Source organism: Topomyia yanbarensis, chromosome 2 (genome assembly GCF_030247195.1).
Source record: "Topomyia yanbarensis strain Yona2022 chromosome 2, ASM3024719v1, whole genome shotgun sequence".
NCBI lineage: Eukaryota > Metazoa > Arthropoda > Insecta > Diptera > Culicidae > Topomyia > Topomyia yanbarensis.
The window spans coordinates 160,589,136-160,616,958 of record NC_080671.1 but is presented as its reverse complement, the minus strand read 5'-3'; the positions used below and the strand labels follow the sequence as shown (position 1 = coordinate 160,616,958).

Here is a 27,823-nt window from a genome sequence, read left to right as displayed (position 1 = left end):
AATTCCTAAACTATCGACAGAGGCTTTTATTTTACGGCGTTTTCTTTTAATTGGTTTGGCCTGACTTTAAAAAAAAAACAGTGTTTCAATAAAATACTTTTGAAGTCAATTTTCCAAAAATTTTGAAGTTTTGTTCTGATAAATGTCTATTTTTTCTTTGGAGACCAACTTATTAGTTTAAAAAACTAAGATATTGATTTTTTCTTTTTTTTTTCTCCGCGTTTCAACAATTTCTACACTGATAAAATAAAGTACCTTTCAATGCGTAGAAAACTGCCCATTTTTAATAAAAGTGGAATAACCCACTTAATGGGTAAAGAGCTTGTACGTCAACCTGGTTCCCTTTTACCTATTATTTCTTGTTGAAAAATCGTCCCAGAATGAAAAAAATTATGAATTTAAAAAAAATATACATCATCAATTTTACACTATTTCCCTCTATCTTAAAACCTAAAATCAACATAAAATATGTCACTTGACAGAACCCCTGAATCTTTTAGAGCAGTCGAAATTGTTGAATTATCGCATATCTAAACTGCCGTTTTTAATTTGAAGGTTATCTCGCTTGAAGTAATTGATAAAGGACCCATTATTAGCACCAATATACCCATTGGCATAACCTCATCGAGCTATTGTGAAATGGATTAGAAGTACTCATTGTTAGAAGCAAAAAAGTACCCACAGTGGACAGCTCGAATAACTTCTGAAAATAAGCAATTTATATTGATATCATTGATAAAGTTTTTTTTGCCGTGTATGGAAAATAACTCCGAAGGAGAAGGCTGCCAATCTATCCGTTTGATAATTATAAAAAATACTTTTAAATGAGAGCTGAACAGCTTGTTCCCCAACGTACATTCACGTGGAATTTTTTATTGTTAATTTCCGAAGGCAAGAAATAGTATTTTGGGAAAGTATTAGGGCAAATTACAGTGAACTGAAACAGACGAGGTAATATAATTAATAAAAGACAAATCATTAATGCTAAACAAAGGGTGCTTCCTTTACCATAAACCCGAGCTTTCAATAAATTGTAATATGTTGATAATAATTTCTTTTTTTGCCATGCGAATAAAACTTATGCCATGCAAATACTTCAAACATTCATTTCATAAACCGTAGTCCAAAAACCACATGTTTTATGTACAATTTCACTCCACGAAACAAGTTTAGAATAATATCTTCCGAGAGCACCATTAAATTTGATTTGCATCGGAGATCCGGATGTGTGTATATAAGAACGGCGACTATGATTAATATATATATATTTTAAGTACGAATTTAGATGAATACCGCACACCTTCTCTATAACTATAAACAAACATTTCACATGAAGAGTCACTAGGAGACGAACCATGTACCTCTTTTTTTGTAGTATTTTCAAAGTACTATCAGATGTTCATAACACTGATTGCCACTTTCTGCCACCTTCGGAGTTATTTAGCTTCGAAAATGTCCAATTTTGATCATAAAATCGTCAATAACTCTGTTTATATAAAAGATAATGAGTTGGACTCTGAAGAAGAAATGTGCACATTTGAAAGAGCTAACTTTCGTTTGAAGACGACATTCACAAGAAATCAACTTCAAAGATGTTATATTAAAAAACTGAATTTTTAAGAGCCACCCTAAACGGAACAAGGGAAATTGCTGTAAAATAACAACCGTTGAAGATAGAGTTTCAGCGTTTTCAGCAAAGTTACTCAAAATTGATTTCTCTACATTTCTTTGGAAGGTCATATTCTCCTATATTTTTTCATTCGGGAGATAATTTTTTTATTTCAAAAATCGAGAGGACCACCCTAATTTCGTTTTCCCTAAAATGAAGTGCACTTATTGTAAAGAATTTGTTCCAAAGACCCTGAAGGTCTAGTACTAACGGATTTTAAGTTCTGGATTTTCGACCAAAAAATCGATTTGTGGCCCATGGTGCAGTGGTAGGTAGAAAATGAAGTACAAAATATGTCCTGATATCATCCTTTTTCGTTTTATCGAAATAAAATTCGGCTGGTATATTAAAACGGATCATTACTAAATTGAACAATAAATGACATGCTATAACTTTTGAAACATACAACATAGACACTTAGTGTCTTCGGCAAAGTTGTTCGCAAAAGATAGAGCTATAAATTTACAGAAGACATCTCAACATAATAGTTTAAAAAAATTTAATGAATATATCTCACTTACAGGGAGATTAATCAATGAAAGCCTAATGTCAAAAGAAAGAGCATATAAAATCCAATAACTTCTCCGAAGCCGCTGTTGACCTCAACTTAACCGTTTTGGTTGTAGATAGAAGAATGAAATACAAAATTCGTTTTATCGAAATAATGTTTGGCTTATTTCAATGGATTATTACTATATTGAACAATAAATAGGCGACAAAGGGTAATTCACAAACAACAAGCCATAACTGTTATAGTATTCAAAATAGATATTTCATGTCTTCAGTAAAGTTATCGCAAAAGTAAGAGCTACAAATTGGCGGAAGACCTCATTTCAATACAATCTCTTCCAAGAAAAGTTATGAAAATATCTCACTCGTAGGGGGATTAATCAACAAATGCACAATACCAAAAGAAAGGGCATATTACCTCCATTTAATTTTTTGAAGATACTATTGACCTAAAATTAGCCGTTTTGGCGTTAATAATAGATTACATGTTTTTAGTCATATTCCTGGCAAAGGGAAATGATAAAAAAAAATTTCGTCCGTATTTAATGTTAAATATATCTTTTGGTAATATTCCGATTTCAACAAACTATAGCTTGTTCGAAAGGTATTCGTAAAGCTATCTAAAAATATACAAAGCGTTAATCTGTATTGTCAATTTCGGCAGATAATTTAAAAAAAACTGCAAAAAACGCCATTTTTACGCATTCAAACATTCATATGTTGGAAACTAAACATCAGAATCAAAAACAAATTAATAGCGTTCTGTCTGGCTGATAGATCTTTCATTTAAAGTTGGTTTAGATAAGATCGGTTCAGCCATTGCTGAGAAAAACGAATGAGAGTTTGTCCGTTACATACGCACACAGACATTGTCCCAAATCCTCGAGCTGAGTCGATTGGTATATAAGACTTGGCTCTCCAGGCCTCGGAAAAAATCTTGAAAGTTTGAGTGAATTCTATACATTTCTTTTATAAGAAATGTAAAAAGGCAAATTCTAGTTTTTCTTATTAATTTAACACTAACTGTCTAAGGCCGCGAAATAATTCTTTTGTAGGGCGGCGGAAAGCAGCAACAACCATGCTCCTTTACAAGTGTTCTGGGAGGCCACTCCACCATGTTCCGGAGAAAATTGATCCTTTGTGGGTAATTCTGTTTCACATACTCAAAGCGACATCCCCAGGTACGTTTCGAGTTGAACCATTCCCCGAGATATTTAAAGGTCAACAGCTGAACGATCGTTTTACGCATTAATAGGAGCTGAGGTTACCCTCGTAGTCCCTTTCGTGAAAAACTCGATGCCCAGCGCAAAAGTTCGAGAAAATAATCATCTTCAATGGTTCTTGCAAATCAATAAGTTTGGTTTCAGTAACACCCCATCATCTGTAAGCTGCATTAAAGGGTTAGTCGATATGTATTGCGACACTTTAGATTGATTAATAAATTGACTATAGAAATTAAACCAAAGTTTTATAGTAGTTCGGTAGAGGAATTTATTTCAGTGTTTAAATTGTAGGATGGGTTTGAATAAAATGCTCGACATTTTCAATTGACGCCTTCCACTACACAGTGTTTCAAAACGTTGTTTTCGCGATCAAAATTCAATAACTCCCGACTAATTGGTTTTATAGATTGGACTTCTTCGGAGAAGTTTCTAGATATAAATAGACGCATATCTTAATATAATGCATTGAGCGATTAATTGACCCAAAGTGAGATAGAAAATATATTTATAATTTAGCTGCAACTTCGTGGTCTTCAGCAAAGCTCCAGAAAATATTATTGTGAAGAACTTTGCTAAGATACTGAAGGTCTACATAGCAATAGTAACGAAATATGTAGGGTTACTTGAAATAGACCCCTTGAAAACAGTTTTTCTAACATAACTTTTTACGACTATTCTTAATATTAAAATAGTCATCCGCAAGGTTGATCAGGGCAATAAAGCACACATTTTTAGTGAAGACGGTGAATCTGTAGCTCCTGAAACAAAAAAGTAATTGTAAATTTTCAAATATTTTAGGTCAACTTACACCTTAAGCAACTTCCTAAATCGCAAAAATTCGCAGATGGCTTTAATTACAGTTAAAAGTACTAACTTTTTGCTTTCGATAAAACATAAACATCATTGTCTGGAGGAGACTGCTAGTTAGGTTACGTATAAAACCAATACTCAATATTAGCATCTCGCGCCGAGTAATAAAAATAACTTGATAGTTTACGAATAATTTTTAACTTCTTCATCAAAAATGTGTACTTCATCGTTCTGAACAACAGTGCGGATGAGTATTTTAATATAAAAAATCGTAAAAAGTCGTATTGGAAAAGCTGTTTTTAAGGGGTCTATCACAAGTAACCCTACACACCTAGAAAAAATAGTGTAAATTTACGTCTCCTGACCCTGACATATACGAGCATCAAAAATTACTTAGTTTCATGTTTGATTTTAATTTTACATGACGTTTAATTTCGTAAATCATGTAATTTTACTCCACATACAGCGTTTGTTCTGAATGGTAGGAAGTGTAATTTTATGTCATTGCGCATGTAAAGTATATTTTCATGTAAAATTAAACGGAACACGGTAATGTTCCGTCATTTCGTAAATTACGGTTTGTTGAATTGTGTCATGTTTGCAATTACGTCAACGATAAAATTCAGATTTTTTTGGTGTGTACGTATCTCGCTACTGTCGCTATGTAGAGCTTTAGTATCTAGCAAAGTTCTTCACAATAATATTTTCTAGAATTTTACTGACGACTGCGAGCTTCTAGCTAAATTATTTGGAGAAATACATTTTCTATCTCACTTTTAGAAGAATTAATCACGCAATTAATTATATTAAAATATGCGTCTATTTATATCTAGAAACTTCTTCGAAGAAGTCCAACCTCCAAAAGCAATGGTTCGGGAGTTATTAAATTTTGATAGTGAAAACGGCGTTTTGAAACAATGTGCATTAGAGTCTGTACAAGTATTTCCGGTCATTCAGTTTTTTTTCAGTTCCTCATCATTTTCTTATATTTCTTTTTTGGTCGGAGCTTCATATCTTTTGATATGTAACTGTTCTGCATTAATTCAATTGCATATCCGGATTTTTGGTTCTCCTTAAATAGGTGAACCCAGTGTGATAAAGAGCTATAGGCTTTATCAGTAGGATACATTATTCCTTCGGGAGTGAAGAATACATGCTGTTTACTGTTTTGTGTTGTGATTGTATTGTGTTGTCATTTTACATTTCTTTATCTTCTTCTTTCTCTTCTCTTTCCCCTCTTACCGGAAAGTGACGAAAAGGCACAAATCTCAAGTTAATATATTATGATCCAGGATTCCTGAATATTCTTCTGGTTGGTTCTGTTGGTTTATAATCACCTATAATTAACCATGAAAGGAATATTGCGGCTACCATCATTTGATTTACTCGTTTCAATTCGCAAAAAACTAAAATGAATATTGCATAACAATTTATCTCCAAATTTGTAGACAGTTGTATGCTAGAACGAAAAAGATTGACTAAATTGAAACACGTAGTTGACACGTTACCCCATTTTACCCCGACGTTATTGGCCCCAATGTACCCTAAATTTAAGACCAACCTTCATACTAAGCGTAGTTTGCATACACAAAGAAACTATTCAATTAGGCATTGATTACTCGTATTTTCACAACACAAAGTTCAAAAGCTTGTAAAGTTTTAATCCGTCACATAAAAATACGAGACGGACTAAATCAAAACATTACTCCGGAAAATACCATCTCCATGTTTGCTCCTTACGCACACAACAGCAATGAATTATGTTACAATTCGGAGTGCCCGAGCTTGTTGGTGGCAGAAGAGCCGCAAAAGTGGTTGTCCCTGAACTCTGTCAATGAACTCCGGACGCACACGGTTGAGCCAAACAGCCAGCCCGGCCGGGACAAACGATGGCGATGGGGAGCTGAAGATTTGAGCCGGATCGTGCCGATGCACTTCATCGGGTTGACTTTTATGGCGCTGCATACGTTGTTGCATCAGACCGGCTTGGCTGGAACTGAAGGAGTGTTGTTTACAAAATTCTGTTGATTTCAGGTTCTTTTCCCTTTCACTTGACGCAGGCGAAGCGGGCGTTTCTGCATCGGTTTAAGCTATAGATAGGTAGTTTAAAGCTGAATAATCATCGTTTTATCTCGAATCTTTTAATGATCTTGATCATCGAGATCAGTAAGGATCGATTTCATCAATTATCATTCCCCTTTTTGTCAGCTTTAGACTGAGATTCGTATTTGGTAAACAACCGCAAACCTGACCGCGTATAGTTACGTTGGTAAATAATCAACATCCGAGTTTTATAATCATCATCACATTGATAAATCCACCATTCCAATTTACGCCGATTATAGCCAATCAGATGAATACCCGCTTCCCTACGGGTTTACTGATGACTGCTAGTTTTTGGCCGTGAACTTGTGGTTCAACAACCGTAAATAATGGCAAAGAATAGACTTCTTCAGCAGTCAGTACTGCTGGCATCCGAGCGAAGATTTTCAATTTAAACACCCATGCATCCAATCGATTGTTCCAGCACGAGCAGCTGCACGTTTTCTCCACTCCACTCGAAAATCAATGCTTGCTTCTTAAACTACTCCATGCCTATGAGATTACACGTAGGCATCGATCTTCCCTGTTCCTAGGAACATGTTAATGCTCGATTACTTCTCGAAAGTTCAATGACGCTCCCGATTCTCGTGGATTGGATCTGCGCGGCGGAGGAAAGAAAACTTCAAGAATTAATCGATCTTCTGTTGCAAATCGGGTTTACATCCCCTCTGTCTGTGACTGACCAAGACCATTCAATGTCTCCCATCTCGTGAGTGGTGGGCTCGTGCCCCGACCGATGGATGGATGCAGTGGGATTTGATCATGGGTCGATTACATGGATTCGCTGTAACTGACTCGCCATGAAACGTCACGATCGCGGTTGAAATTGTTATGGATTGGAAGATCTTGTTGTCTGGATAGAGAAAAGTAAAGGCGACTACTATCTTGAGATGTGGAATCGGTAATAGTTTATTTGATTTGTTAATGGTGTGTGTGTGGTTTATAGATATATTTAAACTACAATGATCGTAACGGGTCCCGATTAGATCACATAACCCACTGTACTGGCGCTAGGTATGTTAACCCTTTCTAGCGCATGTAGGGTTTCAAAACTATTTTTTCTTCAAAACGGTGGGATCAAGAAACACGAAAAGCCCTTTTTCATAAAGATAGATGCGCAGTGCTAGAAGCAGCTCAATTTTCACTTTAAAATGTTCAATACAATACTTCAGTTTTCAATAATATTGCAACATAACAAAGATGTATGAAAAATTCATTTTCCGTCGCCATCGTTAACTTCCCTAGCAGCACTGCTCTAGTGGAATACAAACAGACTAATTGCAATAACTTCAGTTCTAGATCTGATCCTTGCAAATGTTAAAAATCAAATGAAATACAATAGTCACATTTGTTACTATGTTTTAATTGCCGCAAGGTTCTACTGTATCGATTTTGTTGGCTATTTTCGGCAAATTTGAGACTAAGAGAAACGAAAGCAATGAAATTGAAAGACGGATAGGTATTCTAGAGCGAATCAGTTATAAACTTAGAACGGAAAACTAGAACTAGGCAGGCTCATATGGGCATGATCGAAAGGAAATGTGAAGAATTCTTTGCCTTATGCAGAGTAGGAGTTGGGCGTTGCACCCAAGTCTACCGCATGGTCTATGGTAGAACATAACTCATCATCATGTTTTACCGCCGACGCCGGCCTAGCTAGCGAATCTAGCTTCAAACAAACGTAGCTGCTTAAAACGTTGTTGTCCACAAACAACATGGACATGAAGGGGTTAATGAAATTTCTAAAGAAAAGGAGATTCATTCCTCTGTATTGAAGGTATTTTACAAAGCATGCGCACTACAGTACAGTACATTTTGACTCCACTAAGGAGAAAATTGTTTAAAACCATTTCCATTTGATTGTTTATTTTCTGGCATTCCGCCAACTTACTTGGCGGCTTTTCCGCGTCACATATTTTTGTCTCTGTAAATGAAGACAACGTATCAACATTTTTATAAAATTGAGAGATGATGCCAAAAGTCTGCCCTTTCATGCAACGTGTTCTATTTTGCAAGATCTACCAAAATCAAAGGGGTAAAAAATGAAAACTGAAAATACCGCCAACAAGCCCCGGATTCCCCTACCATGAAAAAGAAATGGTTCAAACTATCAGAATAAGTATATTTAAAACGTATTTTTACTTTTGAGGCATGAACATTTCTGTAATAAAAGTTATAATTTTTTGCAAATAATTATGTTTTTAGTCACATTAATCATGAAAAAGTATTTGTCAGAAATGTAAAACGACCTGCGAATGGTGAAATTCTTCTATTTGGGTGCAACGAAAACTCGAATCAAATGCCCCATTATCGCACTACTATTTGAGCCAATGCGCTGAACTCAGATGGTAGATGCTACTCAAACCAACGGCTTCGTGTGAATAGGGTTATGATAGAAACATAGCGAAAATTGTATCATTACCCTAGAAGGTATCATGTATATTTTAATTTTTCATTAGAAATCAAGGATACAAAACGACAATAGCTCTTGGTGATGCCACGAATATAAATATGAACTATATGAAAAAGCTTTTGCCTCACTACTATGATGATTGAATGACGATCTATGTACACTAGAGTGGCTCGCGGTTGTATGGGAAAACTTTAAAATGATTTAGACTAGCCGGCACAGCACTTTTTGAGTTCCTTTTGTGGTCCCAAATGCCTGTGTAAAATTTGGTACCGATTGGTTGCTTCCCGGGTTTGCGCATTGCGTTCAAAGTTTGTATAGGATTTTATATGGGGAAATTAACTGCCCATGATCACATATCAGTCCCATAAAGATAGGAAATCCCATAGAAAACGGGACAACTATGCGATCATGGGTAGTTAATTATTTTGCATTTACGTTAATAAAGATCGCTTTCTCACTGAATATGAAAAACCAGCTTTATAAAACTATAGTTCAAACCTTGGTTAACAACTTTGTCGAAGACGGTAACTAGCTACGAGTTTTCAAAAAATAGTTATAAAAACTTAGTTATAAAGTTATAGTTATAAAAACTTAAATAAATGAGAATATATTCATCGTAAAGACTTGGTAGTTATGAATGAAATGTTCAGAATGACTTACTGAATATCGTAGACGTAGTCAGAAAATGAAAAGACGAAGGGAGGGGGGGGCATGTGTACTCCCCAGTCCCTGTTTAGATTGTTTTGTATAAGACAAAGAATCATTACGTCCTTGTAAATGTAAACCACTGAGCTTTCTTAATATTTTGATAGACCCAAATATGAATCATACTACAATTTTTGTTGTGGGAAATAGCATTTACAATATTTAGAATTTACACCTACAAATTTATGTGTTGTTTTTGCTTGGGGCAAAAACTAACTCAGGTCTGGAAATCGCGTTGGGCTCTAACCTGAAGTATATTTCTGGTTCGCCAACATCACCTCTGTTTTGCGTGAACCCAACTCAATTTCATCAAAAAACGCTTGTTTGAAATAACTATCCTGGTTTCTTTCCTAGATTCTCAAACGAAAACGTCAATAGAAACAATTCCGAGACTTTAAGGAATCTAAGGATATGCATTTAAAAAAATTCTGACTCTGAACGGCTAAGAAATAGGGTTTAAAATATGTAAAACTTATAAACCACTGTACCATTTTAAATGAGATAACAGTAGAGCCCTTAAATAGTAGCACTCAAACACGTAAGATTAATTTTTAATTCGGCGGTTCAAACCTGCGTAAAAGATGTACTTCTTATATTATACTAAACTATCTAAACAGGGAACTGGGGAGTACACAAGCCACACCCCCTCCTGTTTTCATTTTCTGACTACGTCTGTGTTATTCAGTAATTCATTCTGAACATTTCATTCAAAGGTACCAAGTCTCTGCGATGAATATATTCTCATTTATTTCAGTTTAAAGTATCGGTGTCGTGGTGTACTGACAGTGTTGGAAGAAATAATAAATTTCTGTATTTGGATTGAACCATAAGTTTTAAAATCTTTATAACTATTTTTTGAAAACTCGTAGCTAGTTACCGTCTTCGACAAAGTCGTTAACCAAGGTTTGAATTATCGTTTTATAAAGCTGGTTTTTCATATCGAGTGAAATAGCGATCTTTATTAACGTAAATGCAAAATAATTGATTTCCCCATGTAAAATCCCATACAAACTTTGAACGCAATGCGCAAACCCGGGAAGCAACCGACCGCTCCCAAACTTTGCAAAGGCATTTGGAACCACAAAAGGAACTCAAAAAGTGCTGTGCTGAAAAATGTCATTTTCGAGCCACTCTAATGTACACATATCTAACTATCATACTTCAAAATCACGGTTGATCGCAATGCCTAATGCAAGGGTCAAACACTCTAACTTGGGAAAAAGTTTGATCTTTATCTTTGTAGTGAACTTACATTTTAATTTTTGGGAAATAGTTAATTCATTTTTGGATAAATTTACATAATATTTCCAGAGTAGAATTCCTTAAATCACGTAGATGTGTTTTCATCCTTCGATATTTAAAATCAGCTTAATTTTGCTACCAAAACACCACTAAAGCCATACTCTTTATGCAACGGTCTTATTTTTAATTATTGAAATTGGAAAATGACGAAAAAAAATATAAAATTTCTAAGGGGGGCGTCTGGCCTAAAGTGCTCAAACTGAAAGCTATTTTGTTTTTCGATTTTGAAGGCAAGGTAACAATGAATGTTTTGTATAATGGTAAGATCTATTTATACATTCATTGTGCACGAAAAAAAATATTTTCAGCCGCGCAGAACCACACATACGAGCGTTCCAAGAGTAGATGTCCAACAATTTCCACGTCGCGGAGCGAACACGATAACTCTCTATAAAATTGTCTGACACAGGAAATTCAACAAGATTCGTAAAGCTTAGACTTGTAGTTACTCGATGGATAAAAAAATAGAAAAAAGTTCGAGTTTCGGAAAATGGCTACTTGAAAATTGAAAAATCTCATATTTTACGGTAAAATTCGCTATCCGAGCAACTTTTTAGGTACCATTTGGGCCCTAGAACAACTGTGCAAATTCTTAGTCCCTTACCTTCAACTATATTTTTGCGCCCACCGTAGTTTACATGGGATTTTGTATGGGAAAATTAACTTTCACAAAATAATTTCTCCAGAAGTTGCCCATTACTTCCCAAAAATAAATCATTATGTGGCTTTTATAGGAAATTTGACAAAGAATCAAAGTCGCGAAAATCACGAAACGATCTGACGCTTGAGAAAAAAGTTATTAAGTAGAAGCCAATTGATGCTCTGACGATTGATAAAATATTTATTTTTTTTCTAGCACCACTGTTGTTGGTTGTTCAATTATACGCAATTTTGTTTTAATCTTCTCTTAATGTGTCTAAATCATTTATCTATACTGTTTGGCCACTTCGCAAGAGTTTTGAGGGATAAATCGAGGCTTCTTTTGTGCATAATACTAGAAAGTTAAAAATTTTGTATATAATTCGACCGTCAGCAGCAGTGATGCTATGAAAAGTCAAAATTTCATCTATCTTCAGGGCATAAATCGGTTTTTGTTTAATAACTTTTTCCACAATCATCAGATCGGTTCGCGGTTTTCTAGACTTTGTTTCCTTGACAAATTTTCTATTGAAATCAGATATCTATTTATTTTTAGGAAGTAACAGGCGACTCTTGGAGGAATTACAATTTACCCATACGAAATCACATGTAAACTTTAAACCGTGGGCGCTAAAATATAGTTTCACCGATCTAGCTAAAAATTTGTTGATCTGGAAGCTAAATGACTAAACCCAAAAAGTTACTCGGAGCAAAATTTTATTTTTTTCATGCAACCATGTCCCACTCTACTACACATATTGTGCATTCTCATAAAAAAATCAAGTCAATTCGTTGATTAGTTTTTTTTGTTTGCCAATTTTTAGTTTTAGTGTTTGCCAATTTGTTTTTCGAAAAATGTTGCTGATAGATTGAAATCTGCGTGTGTTATAGCAAATTCACGCGAGGAATGCATGACCGTTTAAAACAAAATAAGTTCAGCGTGGCCACCGAGATTGCGGGAGACTATTCTAGAGGTTCAATACAAACAATTAAGCGGATAAAGAAGTCGATTTTTGCCCGTCACACCAGACCCCCTTAATATCTCCGCCGAGTTGTACGTATAAAACCTAAACTTTTGACAAAATCACCGAAATCTCAGAAAGTAAATAACATAATAACGCAAATAACATATCTGTTAACGCACATTCAAGCGTCTGTGGATCTGTCTTGATTAGGAAACTGTTTCGGTCGCGGTAGAGTGAAACTCGTGGGTACGATTAACTACTATTGTTGCATGTTGAATTGAAATTACAGACAGAATCGTGGACTGACGAACACGAACGGCTGTACAACGAACTACTGACTTAACGGTTAACATTTATTCACGGACTAACTTAGACGTACAATATGACTAACTAACGTATAAATAGAAACGTAAGAACGTGCTTGAACTGCTGTGAGGTAAGCTTTTATAGTCCTGCTGAACTCTTTAATGAGTGTAGATTAGTTCAACCGGAAACCCTTCTACTAAACGGAAACTAATTTGAGTTGGCAATACTGCCGACAGAAGCACAAATTATCCTGACTACAACTACGCTGAATCAATCTGATCTATTGGGCATGCCAATTGAACTTATGTTGTGTGTACAGTGAAATCCTGTTACTGTGTTGATATTGAATTGGACATAAGCGCAAACAATATCCAAAAACAAAAATAGTAGTGTCAAATTATCACGTTAGGTCTTTCATTTGAAACAAGTTTCATTAAGTTATTTCATGGACTTGTTGACTTTTCTCGGTGAAAACGAAAGCCTCAAATTTTAAACGAGAAAAGTCAACAAGGCCATGAAATAAATATGTTGCGGTGACCATAAAATTTTATAAGTTTCATTAAGATCAGTTCAGCCATTGCTGAGATAAGACAATTAGGGCACATACATATTTAAACACATACACACACATACAGACATTGTCCCAATTTGTCAAACTGAGTCGATTACGGGCCTAGGAAAAAGTTTTCAAAGTTTGAGCGAATCCTATACTTTTCTTTCGTGAGAAATGTAAAAATGGAGGAAATAGTAAAAGGGAACCGTTTTCCATAAAAGAAAATGTAACAAGCGGCAAAACTAAAAAAATAGCAAGATCTGCAATACAGGGGAAAAAAACTGATGAAAATATCAAAGATGAGGAAATAGAAAAATAAAACAAATTAGAAAAATTATTAAAATTGGCAAACAACGTGAATTGGAAAATATGGAATGCATTAAAAATATAGAAATTGAATAATAGAAAAACAAATAAAAAAAAGTAATAGTTGTAAAAGTTACGAAACCAAAATAAATTAAAATAAAAAAATTGAATAAATAAATTAAATGAAGAAAAAATACATCAAACATAAACGAAAAATGTACAAAAAACATAAAACGGTAAAAAATTCATGAAAACTTAAATAATGGCAAATTAAATTGAAAGTATGTATGGTGTAGACTTATATATGCCGATGATCTCAAACTATTTCTTATTGTGCAGTCAGTAAAAGATTGCTTGGAACTACAGCAACACTTAGATGCTTTCTGTAGTTGGTGTAATCGCAGCTTGCTGGCTCTCAGCGTGTCCAATTGCTCCATAATATCTTTTACACGTGGAAAAAATCTAGTACTGTGGAACTACACCATCTCCGGGGAATCGCTAGAGAGAATAACAATTGTCAGAGACCTCGATGTACTTCTGGACTCACCAGTGGCGGATCCAAGGGGAGGGTCGTGGGGGTCCGGACCCCCTCCAAATTTTTTAAACTTTTTGAGAAATTTTGAATTAGTTTCAATTTTATATCAGTTTTAAACTTAAAATCCTTACAAACCAAATTTGACAACCAAAACTGAATTTCATTAAATGAGGTTTCAACGCATGACGTATTGTACAATGTTCAAAATTTCGGACCCCTTCCGATTTTTTTTTCTGTATCCGCTCCTGGGACTCACAACTGACATTCAGAAATCATTACTCTCATGTTACAGCACAGACAAATAGAAATCTCGGTTTCATTATAAGAATCGCCAAAGAGTTCACTGATCCATATTGTTTGCGGGCACTCTATTTTTCACTTGTTCGATCTGTCCTGGAAGCTTCAGCACCTATTTGGTGTCCTTACACGAGCATTTGACGAATTTCGCGCCAAATCGTATTCAGAGTTGGCGGCACCCTCTCAGATTCTAATGAAATTTCTGTACATGAAGACTTTGTCACAAAAAGCCACTTTGCATAATTTGTTTTTCCAAAAATGATCTAGACTGTCTTTGGTAAAGGGCCAAACTTTTTTTCCCATTTTTTTTTCAAATGGCTATAGTCTAAAAATGACAAATCCTACAAAAAAATGTTGTACGAGTGGTTTTCACAAAATTAGTCAAATTTTCGAATAAAAATATTGAAAAAATTCTTCATTGACTCCTACACTGAAAAAAATCGATTTTAAAAATTTAAAGTCGATTTACAAAAAAAAAACGCTTTTAATCCACCTAACAGTGTGATGAGACATTTCTTATAACTCTTATCACTCTCTTCGGATATTGTATCGTTTGAGAACATTTAGATCTTGATGCATCGCGATGTTTTTGATAACACATACTACATGGGATAGTGGCAGGACTCAGAGAATCGCTCAAATCAGCATAGGACAACATCAGTGCTAGAAATCTCAAACCAAATCAATGGGAAAGCGAAAAATAGCCCATAAAATAGACATACCAACGAATTATTGTTAATGCTCTGTTAATAAAATATCTAAATTGTGGTAGGAAAACTGAATTTTCCTAAAGGGGTTATATATTGTACTGAGCCAAAAAATTCGAATTTTTTTTTGAATCGATTTGAAGTTTATACTTTACTCAAATTTCCAACGCGACTGAGAACTAAGAAATCAACGCTTTTTCTTGAAAACTACTAGCAGTGACACCATTCAAAGAAAATCAACAGTGAATATTTCCAGTGTTTTATATTCTAGATTGCATGATTCAGTGATCGAAACCCAAAACTTCATAAAGTATTTGAAATTATTAAATTAAAATTTGTTTTTGCTATTGAAATTGACAAAATTATAGTATCGCCCCTTTGGCGATTGTTTACATTTTCGGTCCCACCTATCAGCATTGAAGTATCGCCCTTACGTTTTTTACAATAACTACAGTTTTACACTACCGATTTCGTCCGGGTTTTTCAATAGCGATCATTGTTACTATTTACAGCTGGTATCAGCTTGATAATCCTAAAAAATACGAAAAACAGTTTCGCCTCTAAACTGCTAGCAAAAAAAGTATCGCCCTGATTGTTTGCATGGAGCGTGGAGGGCGAAACTTTAAATAAACAAACAAAAATACAGTTTCGCCCGTTGTATTTTTTGCTGTAGTTTAAGAAAGCAAAATCGTAGAATCCAAATTTTTAGGTTAATTTGTTGCGTTTCAAAGCCCTCATTCGCATGTATGAAAAAAAACCTTATGTTTATATTTGTAAGTATCGCCCTTTTCACAAAAAAGCGTTGAAATGGAATCGCAGCTCCTGATATCACGCTATCTCTGAAGTGCATGCGTGCATAGTTCCAAATTTTACTTCGACTTCGACTTTTTCTAAAGGTGACGTCCCAGTAGTATTCTTGATTTGAATTATTATCGCTAATCCTAATGCCAAAGAACAAATAAAAACCTCTCGAAAACGAACCATTTGGGAAAATCATCATCATTACTGGATTTTTCATTTTCACGAAACTTTTCGATAACCTTTCGTCACTTGCGTTAATGCACTGGGTGCACAGTGCTCTGAAAACCTAGCGAAATCGTCTTAGGGCACCAGCGGGTCTAATTCAGAGCTATCTGCGCGGCGAGTTAAATCTGTAAAGAATACTAAAAATTAATTTCTCTTCCATCATTTTCAGTTCAGCAATTCGAGAGATCGTGCTCACCGCAAGCCATGAAAAATAGACTACGTTGTGAAGCGATGGTCACTATTTATTAAAAAATCACGGTTAAATAAAAAATAAAACTATTAAAAAATTTCAAATAGTTTTTAATTTTCACAAACTTATTAGGAAAAATTGTTTAATAAGCTTACGTAATATTGTGTAGGAAAAAAGCTGAATGTTTCAGTATTTTCTCCATCTGCAACATATAAACCCTTAAGTATACCAATTAATTGGTATACGAATTGGAATAAGTTCGCCAAATTTTGGAAGAAGTCTATAAAATAACCCCTTGAAAGCTACCTAAAAATTGTTGTAGTTCGATGCAATAAAAAATCCCCAAAAATGAAATGTACCTATTAATGTGAAATAATACATACAATAAAGAATAATACATACAATAAAGACCCATTTTTATCTATCTCATGGTGTATTTTAGGCTGACAAAATGGGGACATTGACTAAATCGGGCAATTTTTTTCTTTATAATAAACTGAAGCTGTTAAAATAATCTTCCCGTCCCTTGATGTAGTCTGATAACTATTTCTGATTATGATGAACTTTTTATTTTTGCATATTTCCATCTTCATGATAAGGAAAACATGCGCAAGAAAGGATTTACTCCAATTCAGTCTTGTTCGACTGCTAGAGCCCATCAAACATATGTTCATATTTGGCTGATAAAATCGGGGTTTCAATGTATTATAATAGATATTCAGCATTCGAAGAAGTTTCTTGTGAACGAGTGTAGAACGACTTTGTTTCTACTTGCTTGCCAGAAATTCGGTTTGGTGAAAATAGATCATACTGTCCAAACGGCACAATTCCGAAACCGTAATTTTTGAAGTTTTAAAATTATGCAGAATTAATTTTTCAGAAAATATTAACAGAGTTCGTGTTGTCTTTAGCGAATTTGTTGAGACTTTATTATAATCATGAATATTAACCTGAGAAAATTCACCATAAATACTTCTTGGACGATATACCGTCAAAATTATTTTATCAAATGATGCGCTGTTTAACGTTTGTAAAACTCATTGAAGATACTAAACCCCCAAAATTGGCGGTTTCAAAATGATGCTATCTTAACCTTAAATTACTGTTTTTGAACATTTGACCTATACATAACCAGCCATGGAATCGTAGTCTGGACAAATGAGAAAAGCACAATAGCACCACTAGGCGGATTAAAACAGGTTTATATTTTGGGAATGCGTCGAGTTGAGACGAAAACGTAATATGATTAATAACGAGGATAACACTTTCCGAATGTAGAGAGAAATTTATGAAAAATGACGATTTCCATTCGACTCTAGCAGGTTCTGATCGATTTTGATGAGCATTTGATTTTTGTTGTATGACCTCATACAACAAAAATCAAATGCTCATCAAAATCGATCAGAACCTGCTAGAGTCGAATGGAAATCGTCATTTTTCATAAATTTCTCTCTACATTCGGAAAGTGTTATCCTCGTTATTAATCATATTACGTTTTCGTCTCAACTCGACGCATTCCCAAAATATAAACCTGTTTTAATCCGCCTAGTGGTGCTATTGTGCTTTTCTCATTTGTCCAGACTACGATTCCATGGCTGGTTATGTTCAATACAATGGTGGAAATGAATGTTACATGTTCAGTACGATTTGCACATACATACAACGGATCGACAGCCACGATCTTGAGATACTATGTGATACTGAAACATCGCTTGAAACCAGCGGCGGATCATGGAGAAAGTTCCGGAAGGTCCAGGCCCTGCCGAACATTTTCAACTTGTTAAGAAATTTTAAACTAGTTTTAATTTTAAAGTAGCAACCCCTCACTGCATACTCCCTCCGGGCCGGTATGATTGACGATTTTTAGAGTGATTGCATAACCTTTCTATATTAGAAAGGCAAAAATGTACCAAAGTCCAAAAAAGTCAATTTTTGTCAAACATCTCAATGTTTAATGCATTTTAAAGTCATTTGGCATCAAAAATACAAATATGATTTTGAAATTTTTCATTTCATTTGTGTAAATCGATCCAGCCATCTCTGATTAACAAAGGTTACATTTTTTTTCCACATATACACATACACACACATACATACACACACAGATATTTTCCGATCTCGACGAACTCAGTCGATTGGCAAATGACACTCGGCCCTCCGGGTCGGGATTAGATTGACGAATTTTAGAGTGAATGAGAAAAGCAAAAACATTTTTAGCAAATGTTGAAAGTTATGCATTTTTTGGTGAGCAGTTCTATGTTTCATAGACATTAAATCAATTTGAACTTCGCTTCCTATTAACTAAAGACCCTTATTACAGTACATTTCTACAAAAACAAGCTCAATTTGAAAATAAATCTGAGGATTATGATTGATTACAGAACTCTGGAATTTTCTATTGGAATGTTTCCAGGCAAGAATTTGATATTTATGCAATTAGACAACTGTGAAATCAAGACCAATAGATCAGTTACATATCAGGACCCCATTCCGACAATTTATCAAAAGTCCTCATGATGTTTACAACAACAGGTTATCAATGTACGGATCAAATAATTGTTATTGTATTATTGAATTAAATCAGTCTGCATCAATAAATTTTCAACTTCAATCCAATATTTTTTTGGGTCTGGTGGGGGGGGGGGGTTGTATGGTGTTAAACCCCAAAACTTTCTCTTGGCTACGCCGTTGCTTGGAGTTATTTATTTCGCTTTTCATTTTCCGATATGTTTCAGATCGATCCGATGGTTATAAGTTAGAAAAATTGCAGTCAGAGGGTTCGCACAAATGACCATTTTTGCACTGATAAGTGATCAAGTTCCTTCCAGACAACTTGGAAGTGTTCGGTGATTATTTCTAGCGGTTGTAGATAGAAAAATGAAATACAAAATTCGATTTATCGAAATAATGTTTGGCTTATTTCAATGGATTATTACTATATTGAACAATAAATAGGCGACAAAGAGTAATCCACAAACAACAAGCCATAACTTTTAAAGTATTCAAAATAGATGTTTGAAGTCTTCAGTAAAGTTATTCGCAAAAGTAAGAGCTACAAAACTGCTGAAGGCATCATTTCGATATAATCACTTCCAAGAAAATTTGTGAAAATATCTCACTCATAGGGGGATTAATCAGCAAAAGCACAATACCAAAAGAAAGGTCATATTGCCTCCATTAAATTCTCCGAAGATACTATTGACCTAAAATAAGCCGTTTTGGCGTTAATAATAGATTATATGTTTTTGGTCATATTTCTGGCAATGGGAAATGATAAAAATCTTTCGTCCGCATTTAAAATTAAATATCTCTTTTGATAATAGTCCGATTTCAACAATCTATAGCTTGTTCGAAAGGTATTCGTTAAACCTGTCTAAAAACATATAAATTGTTAATCTATATTATCAATTTCGGCAGATAATTCAAAAAAACTTCAAAAAGCGCCATTTTTACGCATTTAAACATTCATATCTTGGAAACTAAACATCAGAATCAAAAACAAATTAATAGCGTTCATACTGTTTTTTAGTTCTTTCATTCAAAATTGATTTGGATAAGATCTGTTCAGCCATTGCTGAGAAACACGAATGAGAGTTTGTCCGTTACATACACACACACACAGACATTGTCCCAAATCGTCGAGCTGAGTCGATTGGTATATAAGACTCGGCCCTCCGGGCCTCGGAAAAAATCTTGAAAGTTTGAGCGAATTCTATACATTTCTTTTATAAGAAATGTAAAAACATTTTAGATTTGGATGAAATTTTGTTATAAGATAGATAATTATGTTCCCTACCTACCGTCAAAAATCCGTCAGTTGGGCACTTTTGAGGAAAAAAAAGTTATTTGAAACAAACTTTTCCTTGTCCAAACTGATTTTTTTCTTCAGTGTATTTTTATCGAAAACTAAACCAATGAAAGTCATACACGGTAAAAATTTGTCCCGTCTAATCCAATTGTTTAAGCACTTGGAATCAGTTCCATGCCTCACTACGAATTGAAGTGATATAGTATTGATTTTCTAGTGATTTACGATTCGTACAAAAGTGATATATCTTTGAAAATTATTCAATAGAAATTACCTTCAAACTAAAATTTATATCTGTTGCATTAGCACTACTGCCCATATCTATTGGATTTTAATGATTCAACCTTTGTTCACAAATGTCAAAATAACTCAAGCACATAGAAGATGAAAACTTGGAACAAAAGTTGTTTAAGCAGAAGTCCTACGCTTCAAACTGATACGTTTTAGTATATATGTAGATATATAATGTCAGTATTTTTAACATTTTGCATTGGTAAATTTATAATGCAATCCTGTCGGTTTCATGTCGCGAACTGGAGAACCTGGGCAGGACGTTTCATGAAAGAACCAGACGCACCTGGCACTCCATATATTCAAATTGAGGATCACGACGTTTACAGGTTTATTTAAATTGAAATAAGTTAAATATAAATAATTTAAATTTAATAAAACGCATATTTAATCAATAGACAATTCAAGAATAAATAATTTAAACTTGATGTGATGGATCGTTAATATCAATATGGTAAACAATCAAAATTTAAAGTCTGGCACATGCAAAGCGGTGTGCAAGGCAATGCATTTTTAAGTGATTTGCTGTTGATTCGATTGTGTTTCGATATGAACGTTCCCAATAGACTTACACTTCATTTTGAACTGTTTGGCAAGTAGTGCAAATTCAACAGCAAATCACTTTATATCAACGTGATAATTTTTTACCATGTAATCATCTCAGAATCCAGTAAAACTCAGTTTGTGAGAAGATATTGTCTAATATAGTAACTAGGCATATTTTTATTAAGGAATTAACTACTTTTTCATTTTTTTTATGAAATCGAATTTTTTATTACTTTATCTGAAAGTACAACTCCTTGCGAATGGTTTCCCAAATTTTTATAAAGCTCCAAGAAATACATCGAAAGTTACAGCGCTTCCAAGCGCGCTTCGTCTACCAAGAGCAGTGGTAATTTGAAATTTTAAACTCGATTTTCTCGAAATGTCGTTTTACTAAAAATGGTTTTTCCGTGATCACGATTACCGAAAAACTACTAAATCAATTTTCATAATTTTTTTCAATTGATCGTAATTAATTCCTTTTTTATTCATAAATTTTTGTTTTATGGATAAGAATTTTTGCCTTTCTCATATAGAAAGGTTATGCAATCACTTGAAAATTTAATACAATTTTGAGAGCTTAAAACAGCGATTTTTTACTGAAAGCGTTCTCGAATGCAGGAAAAAAATATTATTTATTCAACTAATCATTAAGGTACGAGGAATACTCATATACTAATACAAAAAGTTTGAGTTTTGGATTTTTAGATGATCTATTGGTCTCCAATCGTGATCACCGCAAACCTCTTAAATAAGAAAAGGCTTTCGGGGAAAAAGCCATAACCGCCAATTATCAATTTATTTTTATAAACTTATGCTTGTTTATTTTACTGAAAAATGTACTACCAAAATATTATAAGTTTGATGTAATGAAATCATTTCTTTATTTCTTTACTTAAATTCAAACTTTCTTGACATTTTTATCACTAAAGGGTATGTAACCCCTTAATCAAGAATCCCATTTAAAAGAGTTTATGTCATTAAACAAATATTCCATTCTTACTTTTTTATTTTCTTGTTTAGTGCTGAGGAAGAATTAGAGAAAGGAATAACCACCACAACATTACGTATTGAATTTTTCATAATTATTTTTTTATTTTTATATTTTACATTTGTCTTAAAACTATCTTCATGCATGCTATTTTGTATTATTTCTACACAAGGAAAATACTTTTGGTTCATCTTCTGAATTAGAATATCTTTTCGTCCCTACTTTGCCCCCAGGAATAGGCACAAAACTGTGGAATTTTTTAGTTCCAGGTATTTTTGTCGTTATTATACAGCTCTTAGAGTTCTTCTGACATTTTGTTGTGCTGTTCAGTGAATATGTAGCAGAAAATTAATTTTGTGATATATTTATCCGTTTGTTCAACTGTCTAGTTATATAACTCTTGGGGACTTGTTATGGTATTCCATAGTCGCCAGAAAGACTGGCTCTTTTTGCCATTCGCTTGAAAGTGCCACCAATAGAATCACAGGGTCCTTTTTGATGGGATGCTGCAACAAAATGCCATTCTGCGCTTAAGGTTGGAGAGAGAATCGGCAAAAATCAAAAACGAAAAAAACAGTTTTTTCCATACCGAAAATTTCATCCAAATCAAAAATGGTTTTTTTTGTAAATCGACTTTAAATTTTTAAAATCTTTTTTTTTAGTGTAGGAGTCAATGAAGAATTTTTTCAATATTTTTATTCGAAAATTTGACAAATTTAGTGAAAACCACTCCTACAACATTTTTGTAGGATTTGTCATTTTTAGAGCCATTTGAAAAAAATTGGTAAAAAAAGTTTGACCCTTTTCAAAATACAGTCTAGATAATTTTTGGAAAAACAAAATATGCAATGTTGCTTTTTGTGCAAAGTCCTGGTATACAGAAAGTTTCATTAAAATTTGAGAGGGTGCTGCCAACATTTGTTCGATTTGGAGCGAAATTCGTCATTTGGATCAACCGAATAGAAGCAGTGCAGGCAAGATTCCTCCGTTTTGCTCTTAGAACTCTGCCGTGGCGTAACCCAACAGAGCTACCACCGTACATCGATCGCTGTCGTCTGCTCGATATGGAAACCCTAGCCAAAAAGCGGAGCACATTTAGAGCAGTATTTGTTGGGAAAATATTAACTGGCCAAATAGATGCTACAGATATTCTCTCACAAAAAATTTCAATGTGCCCCCGAGAAGTCTCAGATCGCATAACTTTTTAAGACTCGAGTTTCAACGCATCAAGTACGGTCAAAACGAACCCATGTGTAATGTTTTTAATAGTGTTTATGACCATTTTGACTTTTCTGTATCTTGTGATGTTTTCAAAAATAGGCTAAGAAGGTTGACTTAGATTTTAAAATTCATTTTTTGTGATATTTGTATTTTTTATTTTCGTAATTCTGTGTACTATGTGATTATATTTTATTGTACTGTGAATCCATTGTAATCAGATGTGAAAATGTGAAAAAATAATGAGTTTTTACGCCAATTTGAGGATTGCTTCTGAAGTATGTCCTGAAATGAGCTTTTCCCATTCAACTACATTTCATGTAGACCAACATAGGTCAGATGAAAAATAAGAATAAATAAATAAATAAATAAATAAATAAATAAATAAATAAATAAATAAATAAATAAATAAATAAATAAATAAATAAATAAATAAATAAATAAATAAATAAATAAATAAATAAATAAATAAATAAATAAATAAATAAATAAATAAATAAATAAATAAATAAGTAAATAAATAAATAAATAAATAAATAAATAAATAAATAAATAAACCAATATATAAACGAGAAACAAGTAAAAATGCGACAAAAAAGGAGTAATAAAAATATGAAAAATTTAGGTATGAAATAAATACATTGAATTCCTCTGCAAAAATTTTAAATAAATTTAAAAAAAAACAGTTGAAATGGTGAAAAGAGATCAATACAAAATGGAAAATTTAGAAGACAAACACCACAACCACAACACCAAAAATGAAATAAAATACGCAAATAGATAAATAAAATCAAGAAAAAGGAAATGGATGAATGGATAAATAAAGAAAAATTGGAAACTGGATTTCATAGAAAAAATGCAGAACATAAAAGAAAGCGAAATATAGAAAAAAAATTTTCTTGTTGTTTTCTTTAGTCGAAACTTTTAACAGTAGTATATTACCTGTTGCGATTTAGTGACGCAAAGATCAATCATTATGTTCAGAAACATTTAAAATTACACGCTTTTGTCATAACTGATGTTTTGAAAATATGCCCCTTTATTTGAAGATTAGATGTGAACCTTAAACGGGACAAGATTACTTTTATTTGAAAAAAATGTGTCCTGGTCCGCCAACGCTACCATTTCCCCAGTTGCTGTGTTGATTACAACAGTTTTGTTTCACGTCCAAATCAAAATGCTACATGCAAACAAAGTTTACTTCTTGGGAAATCATTAATGTAATTTACGGTTAATTGATCCTGCTGCTGTAACAAATTTTCGTCGATTTCGAAAAACTCCGCATTATACGGCATAATCTCAGGGCTAGTACTACGTCATACAAGAACTAGAAGGACTTTCTAGATAAGCTTTGAACATATGACAACTACACTTTGAAACCAGTGTTATAATTCCTTCCTCGCCAGACCAGAATCAAAACTAAAACAATGTAAAGTACAAAATTCTCCAAAGTAAAACAAAAAATTCCGAAAGTGATTGATCACCAGAGGCTCTATAAAATACTCCTTCATCGAAGCAATCTAGAGTTAAATAAATATCGAGAAAAAATAGTTCGTGACCAAGAATCACATACCAAATTATGTTTTCTAGATTTGATCTTTTCTTAAACTACCGAATATACCAAATAACCAGCAATTTAGTCTATTCGACTGAAGACTGGTCGAAATAAGGTTTAAGTTCAATCAAGTGTGCTATATATGCCAACATTTAGATGATATTAGTCGTGGAATTGCCAAGCACTCGAACGAAACTTGGGAATTAGGCAATCCACGAGACGTTTCTGACCAGCTGATTATTTCTTGTTTACTTATTCTGATGTTACTCCGAGGGGTGCGACGTCCGACAATATCGTTGATTCGATACAACATCAAACGAATCGGACTAACAAAGTTGTTTGTCGGACGAGTTTTTCTGTTCGCAGGAGAAGACTTGTTGACAGAACCCACCGCTGAATTGTCAAACAAACGTCTAATGGATTGCCTAATATTGGATGGCGCGAAGCTGAATATTTTAGAATACGAAATAAAAAGAATCAAGATTGATAAAATAAATTACCTCGTGATTGATTTTATCAACAGAACTAGTTAACTCACACGTTGAAGTAAGTATATTACCTGAAATAGAAGAAACAGCACAAACTGGTTAGATAAATTTACCAACAACGAAAGCACCAACAATCACTAATCCATTTCAGGTAAAGTCCGCAACCAAAACAAACAAAAAAATCTGCACGGAAACGCTTCAAATATCATAACTTCGAGATGCCTTTTTTCTGACACAAAAACCCCATTGGGTTCCAGTGTTGCGATTTCGCAACTATACCTATCTCAAAATGGAAATGGAATGGCACGGCGGGGTTTCAGGATAAAATTAGATGATATTGAATGAAGAATAGAAGTCACTGGCATTCGGATCCCCCAATAAAAACGATTATTGGCTGTTCTTTCTTCTCATGATGTGATGTCATTCGGAAAGAATGCTGCAACGGAGCGATAGCTTTATTTTTTGTCATTGTCAAAGGATTCCATTTTATCTGTCGCGACCGATGGAAAGTTACCGAACGGAGTCGTTGTTGACCGATTCTGATTAATTCGGGTATTAGTTAAAGTTCAATTTTGAAGTGAATCAGAAATATTTCATTCGTTTCTCTTTAGTCGGTTTTTTGGACGTTTATCTCCATTTGTTTTGTATAAATATGTTGTTCTTATAATGAAACAAAACAAGTGTGAAATATTTTCACAATGAGCAGTTTATTAGATATATTAATCTCTCGACGAACAGGTATCAACTTTTCAGTAGTTTGCTAAAAATTTCGAACATTGAGGTCAGCTATTACATATTTAGTATATGTTTGATAAAATTGAAATTTTCAGAAACAAAAACAGTTCTAAGAAAATCCCACTAACCCATATCATAGTATGTATAATTAACCTTTGCGTCCCCGTGATAATTTTCACTCATCAATTTAGGTGCTCAATTCGCTCTTGTTTTAACAATTGTCAACGGATTTCAATCAAACCACTTGCAAACGATCGGGAATTCATTCAAGTTTCTTAGGCTGAATATGTTGGTCAGGTCAGATAACCGGTTCCGGATTTATACGGAAATTCCGTGGGGTCTGTCCGAGGGTCATTTTAGTTATTTTCTTTAACTTTTCAACGTCTAGCTATAAATCTGGTATTATTATAGCCCGTACATGATCAAAACTTATATACAAACCCTTTGAAGTCATTTTGGGATGGTATTGGCCACATCCTGGCATCCTGGAACCGGTTCCGGGGGACCTAGTAAATCCAAAATGCGCTATCTTTACCAAAAGGCATATCAAATATTACAAGATTTCATGAAAAATACACAACGATGCAAATTGCATGCTCATAGACTATTCCTGGACCCTTTCGAAAGCATCCGCGACATCCAAGAACCGATTCCGAGAGATTTCCTGGAACGGAATTCCGGAAACAGCTAGCCTTATCTATGAAAAAATTGAGAAAAAACATACCTGTCATCATCAAATTATATCACCGTGATGATGTATGAACAATGTAATCTTGTTTTAGGTCATCTAGACATACGGGGACACTTTACGACCGCATCCGGATGTTCCGGAATCCGGTTCCTCGGACCAAACATTTTTGGTGAATATGCCTGTGATGCGGCACATCAAATTACATCAGTTTGATGATGTATGCACTTAGCGATAACGTTGTATGTCATCCGGCCACAAGGGGACACTTTTCGACCGGTTTCGGATGTTCCGGAATCCGGTTCTTCGGACCAAACATTTTTGGCGAATATGCCTGTCATGCGGCACATCAAATTACACCAGTTTCATGATCTATGAACATTGCGATCACGTTGTTTGTCATCCGGCCACAAGGGGACACTTTACGACCGGTTCCGAATGTTCCGGAATCCGGTTCCTCGGACCAAACATTTTTGGTGAATATGCCTGTGATGCGGCACATCAAATTACATCAGTTTGATGATGTATGCACTTAGCGATAACGTTGTATGTCATCCGGCCACAAGGGGACACTTTTCGACCGGTTTCGGATGTTCCGGAATCCGGTTCATCGGACCAAACATTTTTGGCGAATATGCCTGTCATGCGGCACATCAAATTACACCAGTTTCATGATCTATGAACATTGCGATCACGTTGTTTGTCATCCGGCCACAAGGGGACACTTTACGACCGGTTCCGAATGTTCCGGAATCCGGTTCCTCGGACCAAACATTTTTGGTGAATATGCCTGTGATGCGGCACATCAAATTACATCAGTTTGATGATGTATGCACTTAGCGATAACGTTGTATGTCATCCGGCCACAAGGGGACACCTTTCAACCGGTTTCGGATGTTCCGGAATCCGGTTCTTCGGACCAAACATTTTTGGCGAATATGCCTGTCATGCGGCACATCAAATTACACCAGTTTGATGATTTATGAACATTGCGATCACGTTGTATGTCATCTGGCCACAAGGCTGCGACATTTTATGACCGGTTCCGGTTATTCCGTGGTCCGGTGCTTTGGACCAAATATTTTTGGTGAATATACCTGTCATGCGACACATCAAATTACATCAGCTTGATGATCTATGAGAAATACAATCACGATTTAGCTCATCTGGGCACACGAGTATACATTTCGACCGGTTCCGGTTATTTCAGAATCTGGTTCAGCGGATAAAACATTTTTGGTGAATAT

General features: G+C 34.4%; 1 protein-coding gene across 2 annotated transcripts in view; it reads right to left on the bottom strand.

Annotated features, from left to right (window-relative positions):
• The window catches only part of LOC131681919 (protein gustavus), a 645,798-nt gene that overhangs the window by 410,768 nt on the left and 207,207 nt on the right, over positions 1-27,823 (bottom strand). Inside the window, exon 1 of one of the 2 annotated variants that reach the window (XM_058963018.1) lies at positions 25,166-25,181. The exons of the other annotated variant lie outside the window; for it this stretch is intronic. The gene's annotated coding sequence lies outside the window, so the exon portion shown is untranslated. Of the gene's footprint in view, positions 1-25,165; positions 25,182-27,823 lie in introns of those variants that run through there. 2 annotated transcript variants of the gene reach the window in all.